The sequence below is a fragment of the Pleurodeles waltl genome, chromosome 9, assembly GCF_031143425.1.
Source record: "Pleurodeles waltl isolate 20211129_DDA chromosome 9, aPleWal1.hap1.20221129, whole genome shotgun sequence".
In the NCBI taxonomy this organism is placed as follows: domain Eukaryota; kingdom Metazoa; phylum Chordata; class Amphibia; order Caudata; family Salamandridae; genus Pleurodeles; species Pleurodeles waltl.
The window spans coordinates 1,077,042,450-1,077,060,467 of NC_090448.1; positions in this window are offsets into that span (position 1 = coordinate 1,077,042,450).

Sequence of the window (18,018 nt, forward strand, 5' to 3'; positions counted from 1 at the left end):
ATCATCATCGTCAATATACCTATCCTCAGTATGGATCAGCAAGCTGTGTCAGTCTTTGTCTTCATTACATCTTTCTCGTCAGCAAGGCATCAGGATTCAGCATCAACGTTCAGAAAAATAATAGCGGTCTTAACGGCATGATAGAAAATGGGCAAATGAGGTGTCCTTTTCTTGGTGCAGTCTGGCTAAGTTAGATTTCCTAAAACTACTTCCCAAGTCCCTGTTGGTCAAGAGATCGCATGTTCACACTTTGTCCAATGAAAGTAAGACTTCAAATCTACATTTTTACTAGTACACGGTTCACATGTCGATGATTGGCTCCTTCGGTAGTGTTCTCATCCATCTGGCTCGTCAGGTTACAATATTGTTGCAGCAAACACTCCAATCAGTATGATCATTGTTCTCTCCTGAGAAAGTCATTCTTAGGCATATTGCATTTACATTGTTGTATTCGCAAGAACAGCATCTTCTAGCAAGCAGTTCTCATGAGAAAGACTTTTAGCTACCAGTCAGAAAAGCGGAAAATCACAATTCCATTCCCTAAACATCCATTTTATTAAACGCTTAAGAACTGCAGTTTGACAAGAGGCCGTGCATTTAGGCCATCACTACTGCTAAGTCAAGGCTTTCCATTATTAAAGCTAATACATAAGACATAACCCTTAATATGACATAATACTACATTAATAAAACATATGTTCATCATTTCATATCAATAAGCCATCAATAAGTACACTTTGTGAACACTGGAGGCCACTCATGTGGTCATACTTTCAAATGCTTACATTATTTTTCCCACGTTGTTACATTTTCTACGCAACTTTACCACTCAGAATACATGAATATTTATTAATAATTTCTCATTAAAGCTACTGCACTAGCAAAATTTAGAATGCATCTTCTTATCTGTATACATGGTAAGGGCGTCTGTATGTTGACAACGGGTATTGACTATGAAGACTTGAACTGGTATTGGTGTAACCATGGCAGCAGCATCTATAAGCAGCTAATGTCTACAAGGATATACGTTGGTAGTGATATGGTATGTGAAGTCAGCAATGAGGTAATCAATATGTAAATTGTTGTGTCACTGTGAAATTGTGCCTGAGACAATTAGCATTGCATTGGGGGAATTGTGGGTGTGCCATTTCCGTTAACCAGCAAAATTTCAGTAGATTTAGGTTTCAGACCATTACTCAATTTACGTTTTTCAGAGAGGCTTGCATAGGTTATTCTAAGGTTGAATGGCTATTGATCTTAGTAGATTACCATAGCTATCCTTAATTAACAGTTTTCCTGTGTACCTTGTCCCACTGCTCACAGGGAAACACTTCTAGCTTTTAACCAAGTCCAGAGTTCCCTGGTGTTCCAATGGTTGTTCCCTTTGCTCAGTTACCCTGCTCCCATAGTCTTCAGGGCATCTCATTCGGCCATGCTTAAGAGGCATGACATTTAGATTTACCAACAGGCCACACAGGACACAGCCTTCACATATGATTAAAAGGCTCTGGACATAAGATGTGGCCTTTGGTACTACCCTACTCTGAGTCCGTCTGCCCCCAGAGACTGCTGAACAAGGCTTTGAAATTGTTAAGAAGGCTCACTGTGAGAGGGTATTCTCAGTCACCTCATCCCAGAGCCTGTTGGGCATAATCTTAAACCATTCCCAGAAATCAGTGCTTATGGCGTGACCTTCAAAACTCACTTTCAACTTGCCCATTGCTCCGTGACACAAAGTTGTCACTTTTATTTTGCTTTTTTTGATGACTTACAACTCAAGATTCCCAACTTGCCAGGAATCTGGGGTCCCAGTGTTAATTTCCATATTGAATCCTAATTCTGTGCTGATTCTAGAGTCCTCGATCGTTCTTAGAGAAAAAAAAAATCCTAAGTAATGAAAGCAGCATGCTGTCTGATAGTAACTATCATAGCCCCTCAGCCTCCTTTAAGTCAGAACTAAACCTACAGTGGTTCTAGAACACCCAGAGAATCCCTGCAGGCAACCCCCAGTAAGAGAGCCATACTCATAAGAGGAGATCAGTGAGTGGTGTCCTTCCCCCCAGGCCCCCCACACTCCCAGACACCGAACCTGCAGATCTCAGGCAGAGTAAGAAAAACACGTTAGAGAACTGGAAGGTATTACCCATGCACCTTCATGTGACTGACACACCTGCAAGGAACTCAATGCATTGAGACTAATAGCATTCTGTGTATTTTTTGTTAATTCCTGTGTGGTGTTCGGTACAAGAGGTGCTACATGAAGTAGAAATGTGATTAGGCTAGTGATTTGCTTTGATTATCTGAAGACCTAATTATCTTGGGTTTCTGAAGCCTCTTATTGTAATCATGTTTCTTTTGCTTACTGCAGCAAAGGCACTTTTAGGTGGTTTCCCATATTACTTTTGCTCTGTACATCTGGGCCCTGATTTACTAACAGTTCATGCGAAGTTAAGCAGCATGGCAAGTTGTTATGCTTTATTGGGGGAATTGGACAGAGATGAACTGCTCCATGTTTACAAAGATATGGTTCTGTTCAGCTCTCACCTTGCCTTGGTGCACTTGTGCCATGGTGTAAGGGTGCCTATTTTGTGGGAGAGTGGGTTCTGTGAAAGAAGGAGTATTTTCCTGCACAAAAACTGTCATGCATGTCCCATGCCAAGATGAACTAACGAGGGGAAATAAAGATGCTTCTTCTCATTACACGATCCTCAGGGAGGTGCAAAATTTTGGCACAAAGCTAGGTTTACAGACTTTTGTAAATCAGGGTTTCCATCAAAACACATTGGTAAATGCACAAGAACAACAATGCTCCATTTAAGTAATGCCTCCCGGATGCTTTTCAAAGCTTCGCAAATCCCCAAAACATTTTGTGTAGTGGCTGCCCCCCATTAGTGGCACATCCACAGTGCAAAATGTTAGTAAATTCGGGCCCTAGTGTTTTGACCTTTGCATGGTTGCAGCCTGCTGATTAAACCCAGTCACGGGTGCTCTCTTTAAAGGAGGTCTTCTTTTAGTTCCAATTTGCCTTAACTGGTATTCTGGTAAAAACAGCTCTCTGTTGGGGGTTCCCTCGAATAGCTGCAAGAAGCAAGTAGATGCCTTTGTCCCTTGTGCTTCTGAAACTTAAGATGTAATTTCTGATTTTATGTTTTCCTAACAGCCTATGTTTCATGAAACGTCCCATCCTCTATAAAATGCAGCGAGACATACGAATCGGCAATCTGAGTAGAAAATACCACCGGAGACGTGCAATTATTTTTCCTACTACACGCATAGCAACTCAGTTGTGGTACATTCTAAAAGGCATACACATTCTGCCCGAGAGTGCACTTTATTTATTCCTTACCATCAGTGCTTAATTTGTGCTTGTTGTTTCCGGTGCTGAGCACCAGCACTTATTTTTGAGGGCCGGCGCTTAGGCTTCTGCCTCAATCATTTGCTGCGAGCAAAAGACACATTTGGGAAAGACGGAGGAAGAGAAAACCAAAAAAGCGTCACAAATAGAGACAATAGAAAGCTGCAAGAGTGAGCCGAAGGGGCAGAGAGTGGCTTTATATGGATTGAAGAGGCCCGGGATGGCTTCAGGATTACGCTGCCTCAGTAATCCGGGTTCGCACATGTAATTGCAGCAGCCACATGTTTAAGAGGAGGGCTTTGGGCATCGGCACCTTTTTATTTACAAATTAACCACTGCTTACCACCGCACTATCGCTGTTTTACCAAGGACTCAGGTGGTGGGCGAGAGAAACCCCAGTGCCTGCCAAATAGACCACGAATAAATCATTAGAATCTGCAGCACCTTCCTCGTTTAGAAAGGAGGTCAACACTACCTACTGGAGCTGGGCTGAACAAGCGGCCTAGACAAAATGTTGGTTAGTGGGGGTAAATTTCCTTTGCAATTCGGGGGGTGGATTGAGATGGCCAGGTGTAGAGGTGCGCAGCAAGTGAACCCTCGCCAAGCTGAGTCAGGGCTTCACGCTTTTTAGGGTCGAGCCTGCGTTGCATGCACTCGCTCATGCGACGCAGGGAGACTCTTTTGTATTTATAAAAGGGCTCGGAGCCCTGTCAACTTCACATCAGTGTTTTTTATTGGTTGGTGGGCTTCCCTAATAAAATCTGCTTGCTTTCATTAGTCGAAGGCACGCATATGGCATGCTTTTTCCGGAGGCTAGCCCTCCTCCAGCGCAGCGACCAAGTACAGAAAACATGCAAGGCTCGCTGTTTTCCATCGGGCTCGTGGACTTTTTTTTCTCTAATTTACGAGCCCGAGCTCGCTTGGCAGAAGTCGAGCGCTTTAAGTACTTGATTTCACTTTTTCGGGTTGTGTACATAAATGCACTTTTGCCCGATAGGTGAAAAGTCGGGTTAGGAGTTTACAACGCGATCAGCTCTAACATGAGCAAAAGCGACACCCGATGCATTGTAAATGCTTGTTGATTTTTGGCACACTCCAAATATCGCAAGACACACATCTTCTCTTGAAAAAAAAGGAAAGCAGGTGTGCAAACTCTATGGGGGGAAGACGGCAATAAGATGGTTCTGCAATGCTTTGAATGAGAAGGCGAGTGAGAAATGAAATGGCTATTCACAGACGCGGGTCTATGGAACCAGCGGCACTTATGTATCTATGAAGGACGGCAGAAAGATGATTGCTAAACACAGAACGGTTACACAATCCCAACCAAATTATGAAGGTCAGTTTCACACATTGAATCATTTGTATTGTAAATGCGATGATTTGTCTGGCTAGTCAGTGTGCTACAAGGCCAGACAACTTGTTATATTCCCCACATGCAGCGCCCCCCACCCCCGCAATTTACCCACACTGAAAGGCTTTCGTAGCCATCCACCCTTTCGCCCTGCCCCCTGTGAAAGATGCAGCTTGTTTTTTCCACTTTCCATTTAACTGCAATGAATAAGAGCCCAGCATGCTGTCCAGTCCAGCATCAGTATAAAACACCCAGAGACCTCTTGAAAATCTCGAAAACATGTTTTAATTTTATTATGTTTAATACATAACTCTCGAGTACCAAGTTCAGAATTGTGGCCTATAATGTTTTCATTCCACAAGTACATGTTAAGCCACTCTCATGAATCCGTGTGGTTTCTATGGCAATAACTCGGTCTCATTATCAAGTTCATGAAATGAAATGTATGCAGCTTTCATTCCCTACAATTGTACAAGAACAAAAGAAGCTATCATCCCTCGTGCACTCACCCTTCCCTACACAGCCGTGGGCCTGACATATCCCGCACATTTAAGCACAGTGGAAATTGAGGCAGCTATATAGAAATATATTGAATTACCTGATCTTTTCGCTTTGTTTGCCTCTTTTACCCGGTTATTTTTAACCGTACATTTTTTTTAAGTAGAGTGGATCAGCTGTGGTTACTTACGTAGGACAATCCTACAGAAATCGTTTAAAATTAGCTCATTATCGCTCGCGTGAATGAATTAATTGACAAGCATGGCCGCCAAAAGAGAGCTTAAGCCACTGGCTCTTTCAGTCATGTATGGACAAGTGGCTGTTTGATTCATAAATGTGACTGTGATGCTGGGTACACACCAGGTACTCGTGTTTGCCTTTGGTAGAAAAAAATCAGTCAACAGAGTAGTGTCTATATGTCTCTGTTTTCAAATGATTGCATCTTGCTGCCATCCTCAGGTCGCTAAAAAGTATTTTTTTCTCGTAGGGAAGACGACACAGTTTATTTTATCCAAAACTGTCTCCGATGTGTAGGTTTGCTTTGCATGTTTTTATATCCATCAAGAACATTTTTGATAGGATATATTATAGAAGTAGTCAGGAATTCGTTTTCCGAATGTATATACAGTGCAGCTCGTAGAAGGATTATGGAGCTTCAAATTGAGCATTGTGCCATATAATTATTTTAAGGTGCATACTGGCAAAGAAGGTTAGTAATGAAACATTTCATTTGCTAGCATAAATATGGCTCCGAATATTGAGGTTTCTTTTATTATTTTGTGAACCTGGTGGTGTTTATTCACCAAATGCTTTTTTTTCTGGTACACGCATGGCATCACATGTCACAGCTATTGTGAATGCTGAACTTATTACTAATAAAAATTATGCATTACGAGTCATGAATTCGTATATAAATTAGTTAACATAGAGAATAACGTGTAACTGAGAAAATGTGCCCACTTGAGTGGCCGTCACAAATACGTAATATTTTACTAAAGACGTGTTAATGTTTATTTAGAAATGTGTATGAATAATAATTTTGTAGTAATATGTCATATTAATATTTCTAACTGAAGGTTGACCAAACATGTAGCAGTAGCTTTAACTTTCATGAGAATTGCTTGTAGAATCATGTTGTACCTAAAAAGTTCCCAGGAACTAACAATGGACGCACTGACGAGAGTATGGAACGATACCAGAAAGTTACCTGATGAGTCGGATGATGGAAACGGAAGAAGAGGAACCAATCATTAACGTGTGAAAGATAGTTTAGTTATATCATAGATTTCAATTGAGATTTTAATTGGACTAACTGTAAACGTACAATTTTCTGACCAATGGTAAAATGGAAAATGTTTCAGGCGGTTTTGACTTAACCGGACCGCACAGAGGAAACACACACACTTCTTCCTGGACACACACTTCTTCGTTTCTCATTCTTATTGCGATTATGTCTAAAAAATTTGATGCTGCCCTTCGAGATTTGCTTTATGGTTCATATTACGTAGAGACCCCTATGTCTGAACTATCCCCTTTCATTTGTTCTTTGCTGTTGCAGACTAGACGGGTGTCCAATTGACGAAGAGAATTGCAGCTTGCCGATTAATATTGAGGAGAGGTATAAAATGTCATTGTCTTGTTGTAGATAATCCTAGTTGTTCTACGTTAGCGCCATAGTTAGATGTTTTTTCCAAATTAACTTTTAATTAAATTGTTTTCCATGGAGCCCAAACATGCTATTCTGATCTGGATGCTAGTTAGGGACACATTAGAGATGCTGAAGATATATCAATTGAGTGAATTTGCATTTATTCCTTTGTTCAAAGTAAATGTATGCTACATCTAATGCACAGTTATTCTTGCTATTGATTTGTACTGTGATTTTAGAAGGTTCAACTATCAATGCATTAATCAAATTAAGATTCCTTCGAAAATTCGGTCAACCAGTGTTATTCATGTTTATCAATTGATTTTGATATTGATTTACATGATCTTAGCATTGTTAATTTAGGGAAATAAGCATTCTAACTTTACTAAATGGTGGTATTATTCATGACCACATGGGTCATGGCGAGTGAAGATTTTGAGTCTTGAGATACTCATTGATGCTTTATTTTAATGCATTTAATTTGAGGTTAGGGATTTATAGTGGACTTTTCCTAGTCGCTGTCAAAAGGTTCATCGACATATAAGGCGTTCCCTTATCTATTATCATAAAGACCAAATAAGGACGCTTCAGCAGTACCAATTTAACAAAATCCACTGTGGGTCGATCAACAGAGTTTTGAGACAATCTCTGCTCAGCAACTGTAAGCTGTTGCACAAACAGAAGTCAATTTTCAGAGAGATCTGTATTACGTTTGAGTGGTATAAATGTGTAAAGTAAGGAACAACACAATACTACGCCAAAAAATAGAGAAAATCTGGTGAGCGAAAAGACAGCAAAATCATTCAAATAGAATAAGGGGAGCCATATATAAGATGGTTTTAAGATAAAATGTTCAAAAAAAGTGAAAAAACATTCAAAAGTAATTGCTTATGGTTGACTGGAACCTAAACTCGATTTCAGGCAGAGGCACAGATTGGATACACCAAGTGGGTCACTGCAGTTCAAGTTTTTACTTTCAAACTTAGGGGGTCATTCTGACCCTGGCGGTCACCGACCACCAGGGCCAACGACCGCGGAAGCACCGCCAACAGGCTGGCGGTGCTTCCATGGGCATTCTGACCGCGGCGGTACAGTCGCGGTCAGAAACGGGAAACCGGCGGTGTCCCGCCGGTTTCCCGCTGCCCCAGGGAATCCTCCACCGCGGCGCTGCTTGCAGCGCCGCCATGGGGATTCCGACCCCCTTACCGCCATCCTGTTCCTGGCGGTTTTCACTGACGGGAACAGGATGGCGGTAACGGGTGTCGTGGGGCCCCCTAACAGGGCCCCACATTGATTTTCAGTGTCTGCCAAGCAAACACTGAAAATCGCGACGGGTGCCACTGCACCCGTCGCACGCCTTCAACTCCGCCGGCTCCATTCGGAGCCGGCTTCCTCGTTGAAGGCGCTTTCCCGCTGGGCCGGCGGGCGGCCTTCTGGCGGTCGCCCACCAGCCCAGTGGGAAAGCCAGAATGGCCGCCGCGGTCATTTGACTGCGGTGCGGTCATTTGGCGGCTCCCGCCGGGCGTGCGGTTACCGCCGCCGGCGGGAGTCGCAATGACCCCCTTAGTCTCTGTAATAGAAGTCAAACTTTTCTAGTGGGGCAAGGTCCAAGACTGTGGCTGGCAAAGTTCCTTCAAAGACGGATACATCTTCATTGAGGTCCCACTGAAGACACTGATTTTGGCACGAAAGTCTCTGAGAAGGACAGACCTGAACTGTGTATGGGGTCACTATGCAAGTCATATAGAATCTCAGCTTCTTCCCAGTTCAAGATTTTTATCTTTTTGGAAGTCAAAATCCTCAAGGAAGTCAAGGCTGAAAGCTATAGAGGAGCAGGGCAAGGCTCCACGAGGCCAGATACATTTACTATGAGGTTCTGCAGTCTTCAGCATGGCAAAAAGCTCCAGCAGGAGGACTTTGACTTTCTTCTCTTTCCTGAGTGCGAGCTCCATCGGCAAGGTTTAGCACCTTGTTCCGGTCCTCAGAAGGTGGGATTTTTTTTTAGTTTTCTCTCCCTACTGGTAAAGTTCCTTCTGGTCAATTCTGCAGTCTCTAGCTACATAGGGAAGGCTTCTAAACACCAGGTTTATCCCCAGCCAGGTCTCCTTCAGGGTCCGGTTCTCTGTGGTCAGCTGGGTCCTCATGGAATCAATAGTCCTTCTGCCTTTTGTGTCCATTCAGCAGGACAAAAAGGAGGCTAATTACTTGAACCTTGTAAAGCAGTTACAGACCCTGAATGGCAGTAAGATTCTGGAGTGCTTGAGTGAATCATCGTGTTCCAGCAGGAGTCAGAAATATTCTCCCAGCAGTCCCTTCCTCTTTAGGTGGATCCTTCACAGTTCTAGGAATGTTCTGAAGAGGTGGCGATTTAGGGTCATAATTTATCCTGTACTCTAGCAAGCGATTGGAGGAGGACCATATGTTTTGACATGGCAGAAACCTTTCCCTACCAGGCGGGATTGTTTTCAGCTCCTTAGCCACACCCCTATTTAGATGAGATTGACTCCCACATGACAGGGTCCAAACTGGTTCTCTCCTTATTGTGATTGAAGTTGGCTTTCGGGAAGGTTTGTGGGAATGAATAGCTCTCCCTGATATCTCAAATTCCAAATAAGTAATGCTAAAGCTGCCAACCAAGAGAAGCTACTCAGGCCCCTCAGGATCCAGTGAAATGCTCACCATACATACATTCTCACTCTTGTATGAGAGGGGCTGCAAAGACTAAAATAAGGGAAGATCCCCCTGATCATGTTAATAACTTTTTCTCTCTTATGGACGGATCAGACTCCTCTAATTCTACCCCTAGCGATATTGGTGATTTACATTCATCTGTCTCTGGGATTAGCTCTAGTAGCACATCTGAGGAGCCAGGCTCCTCAGCTAAGTGGATAAAATGCAGAAAAGAGGTAAAAGGGTAGGCTAGTGTGAATACTGATGAAAATGGGCCACATCCTCCCTGTTCTCTGAAATGGGTCTATTCCGCAATGCACCAAGTGTACAAGGAAACTCAAGATCAACAACCAACATTGTCACCTCTGAAGGGCAGGCATCCGGCAGTCAGGACAGAAGAAATTTTCCTGTGCCTCAAATATAAATCAATAAAGCAACATCAAGAGGAAACTTCAAACAATATTTGTACGGCATGAATAGCCTTAAAAAAATGCAAGAGGTGATCAGGAAAGTAAAGAAGACTTGTGCAGAGATAGGCAAAATAACTGTAGTGTTTTTAAATTTTAAACGGTTATGGGAGCACTTAGAGGTCAAGCAGAGGCACATGAATCCCAGGTGGCTGATATGGTATGGGAAAATGAAGGATTCTGGGAACAGACAAAGGCAGAACACTCTGAAATGTTTGGGGACAGCAGAGGGAGCTATAGCAGGTCTTTTATGCTGACTTTCATCAGGGGTGCTTTCCCAGAGATGCCCTCATAGAATTGGGATATGGAGTTCCAAAGAGTATACCAGTTTCCTCTGATGCTCAAGAAGCAGGGGTCAACACAGGAAGAGGCTGTGGATAGAAGTAGTGCAGTGTAGTTCATTTCAGGAATTACTTCCTTAGACAAACAATCTTTAAGAAAGCCCGCCTGATACGAAATGCAGTTTCAATGGACAAACGTTCTTCATCAGACCTGATTTCGGCCATGTCACGTTGGAAAGGAGGTTGCGGTTGAGGCAGTTTATAAAGGTATTTCAGCACATCAGAAGGGAAGCATATCTGAACAGCACTGCTCAGCTGAAGGTTAATGTTAAAGGCAAGATGCAATCTTTTACATCTGAAATTAAAGCCAGGACGATCTAAATGAGCTGTCGACAGGGAGCTAAGAGCTTTAAGCCAATGGCCCTAGGCCTTGTTATCATGTGACAAAGCAACATAACAAAACAAAATAAAATGATGGACGGAGTGTTGAAACTTTTCAAACACTCACCCCCAGTCACAGATCTGGGTTTAATCCATTGTTATTTTGCTCGCCACGTCACCCCAGTTTGAACCCAGTCATATGCAAATCAGTCTTGACCCTGTTCCCCATGGGAACAGTCAAGCCTGAACTGCTAGGCCAGGTCCTCCGCGGACAGGAAACAAGCATCCTGGGACCGGTTTCAGGGTATGCACGGTTTGCATTTTATTGTTTGAATCAGGATGGAGTCACTTGTTTTAGCCATCTGCTATACTAAAGTACTGTGAAAAGCATGGATTTGTTAAGTGTGTGTTGACGTATCTGGTGTCACTCTTATGGCTTGTTTGTATATTTTAAAAAATAAACAAATTCATTTTTCAGTATTGTAAGGCCTGTCTCTCCCTTTGTATAACTTTGGGTTATCTTTTTACATTTAATAACTCCTAACATTTGATTGGAAGGAGTAGAAATGTTATGTTTGGCCTCAAATTAATTGGAATTTGAAATCCTCTTGAATGGTAAAGTCGAATTTTAGATTACAGTTTTAAAAATACCACTTTTACAAAGTTGACATTTTGCTGATCAGAAGCATTTGAGGCTTCTAGGAGTTTCCAACTGCCTGGGCCTATTAGTGCCCCCCATAAAGAATGTGTATTGGGCCCAGGAACTATAGGGCTTAGGTGTTAGCAGGATAGGGCCCTCTGCCAGGATATTTGGGGCCAGAGCAGTTCCCTGTCTGACTTACATTTCAAAAAGCTTTCCTCCAGCACACAGATGGAAACCTACCACCGGTCTTTTGTCACCTTATACTACATGGAGCCTTGGTAGAGGAAGGAAATAACTTTCCAGAACCAGATGAGGGGGAAGCCAAGAAACGCCCCAGCCTAAGGCTGGAGCCAGGTGTACATATTGTACCTCTGGGGCCACTCTTCAGTAAACTCCTGGACCTGTGGGCATTAGAGAAGAAAGACTGCCTTGTTCCACAGAGGACTGCCCTGCTGTTTGAGGCCTGCCTTGAGTCCTAGAGTACTACCCTGCTGCTTATTGGCCTGTCCTGCTCTCTACCAAGGAAGACTGAACCTGCTCCCTTCATCACAGGCTACCTGAGTGACTCAAAGGGTCAGTTGGCCGACTGCCAGTTCTGAGCTACACAGTCAGAAATAGCTCCAGAGGCCTCCCAGCAGCTGCCCAGCTGACAAAATGCAGCTGCACTTTCCTAGACAGGCAACTGGACCTACCTAAGCCCTGCTTGCCTCTCCTAGAATGAGTCAGTGAGCCCCAGGTCCTGGACCCTTAGTTGATATGACAATGCCCTTACTGAAGTTTTTGGCTTTTCGCTGTCATGAACAAGCCCATTCACTCCAAAACTCTGCACCCACTAACTCGAAGCTTCGGTGAACCCTAATTTTTATACCACCAGTGATGACTGACAACGCAAGATATGTATATTGCACTACAGCGACAACCATCGGAGGTGCCATCCCTGACAATGATTGTGGTTGTTCCGTAGGTAGGGTTTTCTTCCTGCTCAATTGACAATCCAACTTCTTACAATCAAAATTGTACATAATTATGCAAAAGCAAACTATGCCAATTTCATACATTCCTAGCAAACATTGCAGCCTAACCAGAGCACAGTATTGCTTCAGACAGACATACATTTTTCATATATGTGGGTGATGTAAATATACAGTGCAGCCTGTGTTTGGCATTTAACATCGACATCATTTAGTGCATTTTCTGCCACATCTTTAGTGGTCTTCCAAGACAGTTAAGTAGACTTTTCAGGCGAATACCAATACCAATTTAAAGCCAGAGCAGACACACTGAGTCACTGATTAGCAGTGCCATAATACCACCAAAAATAGGGTATAGAAAAATGGTGACAAATCTGTGATATCCATGTTGCAAATGCGAGTTTGCTGCAACATCTTTACAAGATATCTTTTTTGGGGACAGTCTTTTATCCTCTGTTTCTTTTTCATGTCCTCCGTTTTGTTTCTGAGAACAAATCGATGAATGTTAGCAAAGGATCTAAGAAACACTCCTCTAAATGTTTTAATACTTTAGTTATCTTTACAAGCAATTAGATCCTGCAAAAAATGTAACTGTAATATAAATAACTAACAAAATAACAGCAATTCGAGAGTTGTAATAATTACATTGCAGTAAAAGTCTATGGGGGTCATTACAATCCTGGCGGACGGTGTTAAAGCGGCGGTAAGACCGCCAACAGGCTGGCGGTCTTTTTTTGAGTATTATGACCATGGCGGTTACCGCCATGGTCATCCGCCGCTTCACCGTTCCACCCACCAGGGCGGAGACGACCGCTGGGCTGGAGACCTGGGTCTCAAGCCCGGCGGCCGTCACAATACCGCCGCCGGTATTTCGACCCGGCTTACCGCCGCGGTTTTCCAGCGGTAGGAACCGCCATGAAATCCATGGCAGTAAGCCCTATGAGTGCCAGGGAATTCCTTCCCTGGCACTGATAGAGGTCTCCCCTACCCCCCACCCCGACTCCCTCCCCTACACCTCCCACCACCCTTGCCACCCCCCAAAGGTGGCAGGGCCCCCCTCCCCACCCTGACCCCCAACATCACATAACTAACACACACACGACACGCACGCAGGCACCACCAACACACATACACGCACACACACCAACATACATGTCTACATCCAAACACTCAGTCAGACATGCACACCCATATACAGACATACACGCACTCATTCCAAACACACGCAACACACCCTAAAGCATACATGCACTCACACCCCCCTCTACATACACAGACGCACACCCCCATGCACCCACACAACACACAACATCCCCCCACCCCCCTCCCCTTACGGACGATCGACTTACCTTGTCCGTCGATCCTCCGGGAGGGGACGGGAGCCATGGGGGCTGCTCCGCCGACACCACACCGCCAACAGAACACCGTCGAGCCGAATCACAGGACGTGATTCGCTGGGCGGTGTTCTGTTGGCGTGGCGGTGGAGGTGGAGCAACCTCCACTTCCCCGCCGCCCGCCAGTATGGCTGTTGGCGGCTCTCCGTCGTAAAAAGGACGGAGAGCAGCCAACAGTCATAATACGCCAAGCGGCAAACCGCCACTACTGGCGGTCTTCCGCACGGCGGTCCCTCGGCGGTCTTGTTAAAAGACCGCCGAGGTTGTAATGACCACCTATATCATTATTATCATCCTTCCACATTATAAGCATTACATAGTATGTAAGTGCAAATTCAAACAAGTACCGCAGGAGAAACATTTCTAGAGCAATTTTTGTTACAACCGTAAACTTGTTAAGCTTTCTTAATTCACTAGTTTATATTTTTCTGCCAGGATATTCTACGGAGTACTTGTTCGAGCAGAAAAGCTACAGTCTCCTCCTCTAGGATTTTGTACTTTAATAGTCCCTGCAGTAGGTTTTCCCTTGATCCTAAAGTTCTGATGAGGAATCAACCATATATTGATGCATGCAGTACAGTGATAAAATTAAATCTAACCAACTTGCACTGAACGCCAATAGATAGATCCTTGTGGAGATGCCTGCAGTTTGGTTTGCAGAACACACAGTTCTGCATGGCACTCTTCTACCTTTTGGATAGGGTCACGCTATATAAATTCTACATAGAAATAGCTTGGTAAGACTTTTTTTGTGGTGCCTGCATGTAGTGAGGAACTGTCATCAATCTTTGCACCTAAGGTGTCTAATTTTGCAATGTGAGCGTTATGTATCTCGTCCAACAAACGAGAAGCTTTTTGAAGTAGGCTGTGGTGACAACTGAAGAATTATACTATTCATTATGCATGGCTGCCTACCGATACCATGGAGCGAAACAGGCCTAGTTTTTTTCCTGTGGATGGGATCTCATTATGCTCTACAAAACAAGCTGGATACTAGGCTCTTTCCTTTTCTATGAAAGCACCATTTTCTGCCAGGAAGAATACTATCTTGGTTTCATTCAAAATTACCCAACTGTCATCCTTTAGCCTTGTGCTCTACTCAATGTTTCCTCTAAAAATACTCAGATTTTTCTTAGGGACTTTGTAGAGATGCACAATCACCTCTGCGTCAACTGCATAGTTGTGGCAGCAGTGACATTCAGTACCCCGAGTGCACTCCAGAGAGCTTTTAATGTGGAGGTAAGGACTCTTGTCTAAAAACAGATTATTGCTTGCCAGAGTCTCAGGAACACATTAAACCACCTACCGGTTACCTCGTATAACGACTCCACTCTTATTCCTTTTTTACAAAACATTGGGGCAGATTTAAGAGCCCCTGGCGCCTCCTTGTGCCACATGAGTCATTTTTTTGACGCTAAAATTGCTGCACCAAAAGTACAAAGTGGCAAAAAGCATGCATTTCATCACTTTGTAACCCTTTCCGCTGTGCCAGGCATAATGTATGCAAAGGAGGCGTTCCCCGGTTAAGGGGGCTGAAAAAGTGGTGCAAAGAAATCTTTTGTTTCTGCACTTTTAATGCCTGCTCAGAGCAGGCGTTAAAAGGAGGCACACCATTGTTTTCAATGGACCTCAATGGGCTTTGCAGGATTAGCGTCAACATTTTTTATGCTAATCCTGCAGAGCCAACAGGCTGGTGGTAACTACCGCCAAATTATGACCATGGCGGTGATAACTCTATGGAAAGCCAATGCACCACAGCAACCGGCAGGGCGGAAACAACACCCACCATGGCGGTAGCCCTCAACAGCCAGGAGGAAGACAAAGTACCGCCCACCAGATTAAGACTCATCAATCCCCCACATTTTCCGGGGCGGTACCAACACCATCAAAAGCCTAGAAGAAACGCATCATAGAAGAGAAAGGACTCAACATCGGGGACACAGGGAAGAACAACGCCGCCATGGAACCTGAACTGCAAGACATTCAAATGCTCTTTTACGTTTTGCTCCACCTGGAACACCAATGCCGACGAAGACGACGATGGTGAGTACAGCAGCCTAGCACACAAGAAAGGGAGGGAGTAAAATGAGAGTGATGCACACACGCACGACACACACACCATTCACACACCATACACACAACCAGCTGCACACGTAAAACAATTTGCACCCGATGCATGGCAAGGACAAGAATGCACCTAGATGAATGTATTGATATCGGCAGCTAATAAATAATCGAATTGTCCGTGAAACAGATATGTACAAATGTACACAAAGGGCCACTGCCCAGTCCAATGTACTAAGGGTCCACATGGCCACAGGGCACAGTCCAAGACCCAACAAGAACCCTGACTTTATTCGGATAGAACTCTGCAGGGGCATCAGTTTGCAAGTGGGCAGGCACCTCAGGGGGATAGGGGGCGGAGGGCACCTCAGCCGAAGTCGGGAACAAGCCCACTGGTTCTGGAAGGGGCTCTATGCCCATTTCTCTCTGCAGGGGAGTGCAAGGCCACAGTCTCTGGAGTGGGTGACTTTTTACCACTGGTTCTGGAAGGGGTTCAGTGCCCATTTCTCTGACCCGGGGAGTGCAAGCCCAGTCTCTGGAGTGGGTGACTTTCCCAGTGGTTCAGGAGGGGGCTCCATGCCCATTTGTCTGTCCTGGGGAGTGCAAGTCCACAGTCTCTGGAGTGGGTGACTTTCCCACTGGTTCTGGAGGGGGCTCCATGCCCATTTCTCTGTCCTGGGGAGTGCAAGGCCACAGTCTCTGGAGTGGGTGACTTTTTTCACTGGTTCTGGAGATGTCCACCCTCCTGGGTGAGCGGGCACGGGCAACTCGCTGAGGGGCTACTGGGAGGGTGGTGCTGGTACGGGGGTGGCGGCTGTACCTTCATCTGGGGTGATCACAGAGGTGTCCGCCACCACCAGGGAGCTTCCATCAGAGGAGGTATCTGAGTCTGTGTTTTCCCCTCCTATCCCTGCAGTGGTGCTCCCCTCACCCTCCATCCCACTGGTTGCCTCGGCGTTGGTGGACTCTCCTTCCTGGGTCCTGTGGGATGCAGCTCCCTCTGTCACAGGTGCCCCTGCTCCTCTGCCAGATGATGCTAATGCACACATGGACAGGATGCCACAATAGAGAGGAGAGAGAAGAAGGAAACACTGGGTCAATTACTGCACCAACACCACAGTTGGCATACACAGCACCATCACATACTGGGATCAGGCTTGAGCACTATGCATTGCACTGCCAGTGATTTGGCTAGATGCTACGGCAAGATGAGGGCCACACACCGCCAACTGCACCCCACCTGGTACCCACAGAGCCCTGCCTGAAATGGAATGCTTTCAAGCTAGGTTACCTGCATTTGCCATACACCCATTACCCTAGAGTTGACCCACACTGCAATGTCTGGCCTGGCCTGGCCTGGCCTTAATGGCACCCACTAACTCACATCCAACACCCGTAGCCCACCCCACCTGCCAGATTTTTGAATAATACTAACTGTACTCACTCCCTTGTGGCTGCTGTGATTCCCTCAAGCGCCCATCCAGCTCTGGGTAGGCAACCGCCAGTACGCAGGCCATCAGGGGGTCAGCTTCCAACGGGCACACCTTCCTTGTTGGGAGGCCATCCCCAGCTCGACCTCCACGGTCTTCCGTGACCAGCGTATCAGGTCCTCCTACCGTTTCCGACATTGGATGCTCCGCCAGCCATAGACCCCCAGGGTCCGCACATCCTTGGTGATGGCACGCCATAATCCCTTCTTTTGATGGGCGCTGACCTGCAGAGGCAATACAGACAGCAGAACACTAATAAACAAACAATCCAGCCTGTCCCACTTAGTGCCCACCAATCCTATTTCCATCACCATTGGCACACACATCACCAGGCACACACCATGTACACAACCACAAGACATTCCCCGCCCACCGATGACACAATGCTTGCGCACACATCTCCATGCATCCTTCCCACATGCATCGTGCCCAATGTGTACTCACCTGTTGGTCTGGAGGCACATACAGCAGTCTGTACTGGGTAGGACCCCATCCACCAGTCGCTCCAACTCCTCAGAAGTGAAGGCAGGAGCCCTTTCCCCAGTCACATGGGCCTTGGTAGGTTCCAGACACAGCAACACACGCAGTGTAGATGTTCTCCTGTTGAAGGTCAGGAAACAAGTGAGGAATAAGATAGAAAATGGCGGTAACTACCGCGGCAGTGTACACCGTCACCACTGGTGCAGATCCCCATTGGCCACTGTACTCCATAGAGCCCCATATTATCCAATAAGGAATTGCACAGCAGTGTAAGACCTCCTTCTGCCACAACGCCCAACGGCGGCAGAATTATCTTACTTCT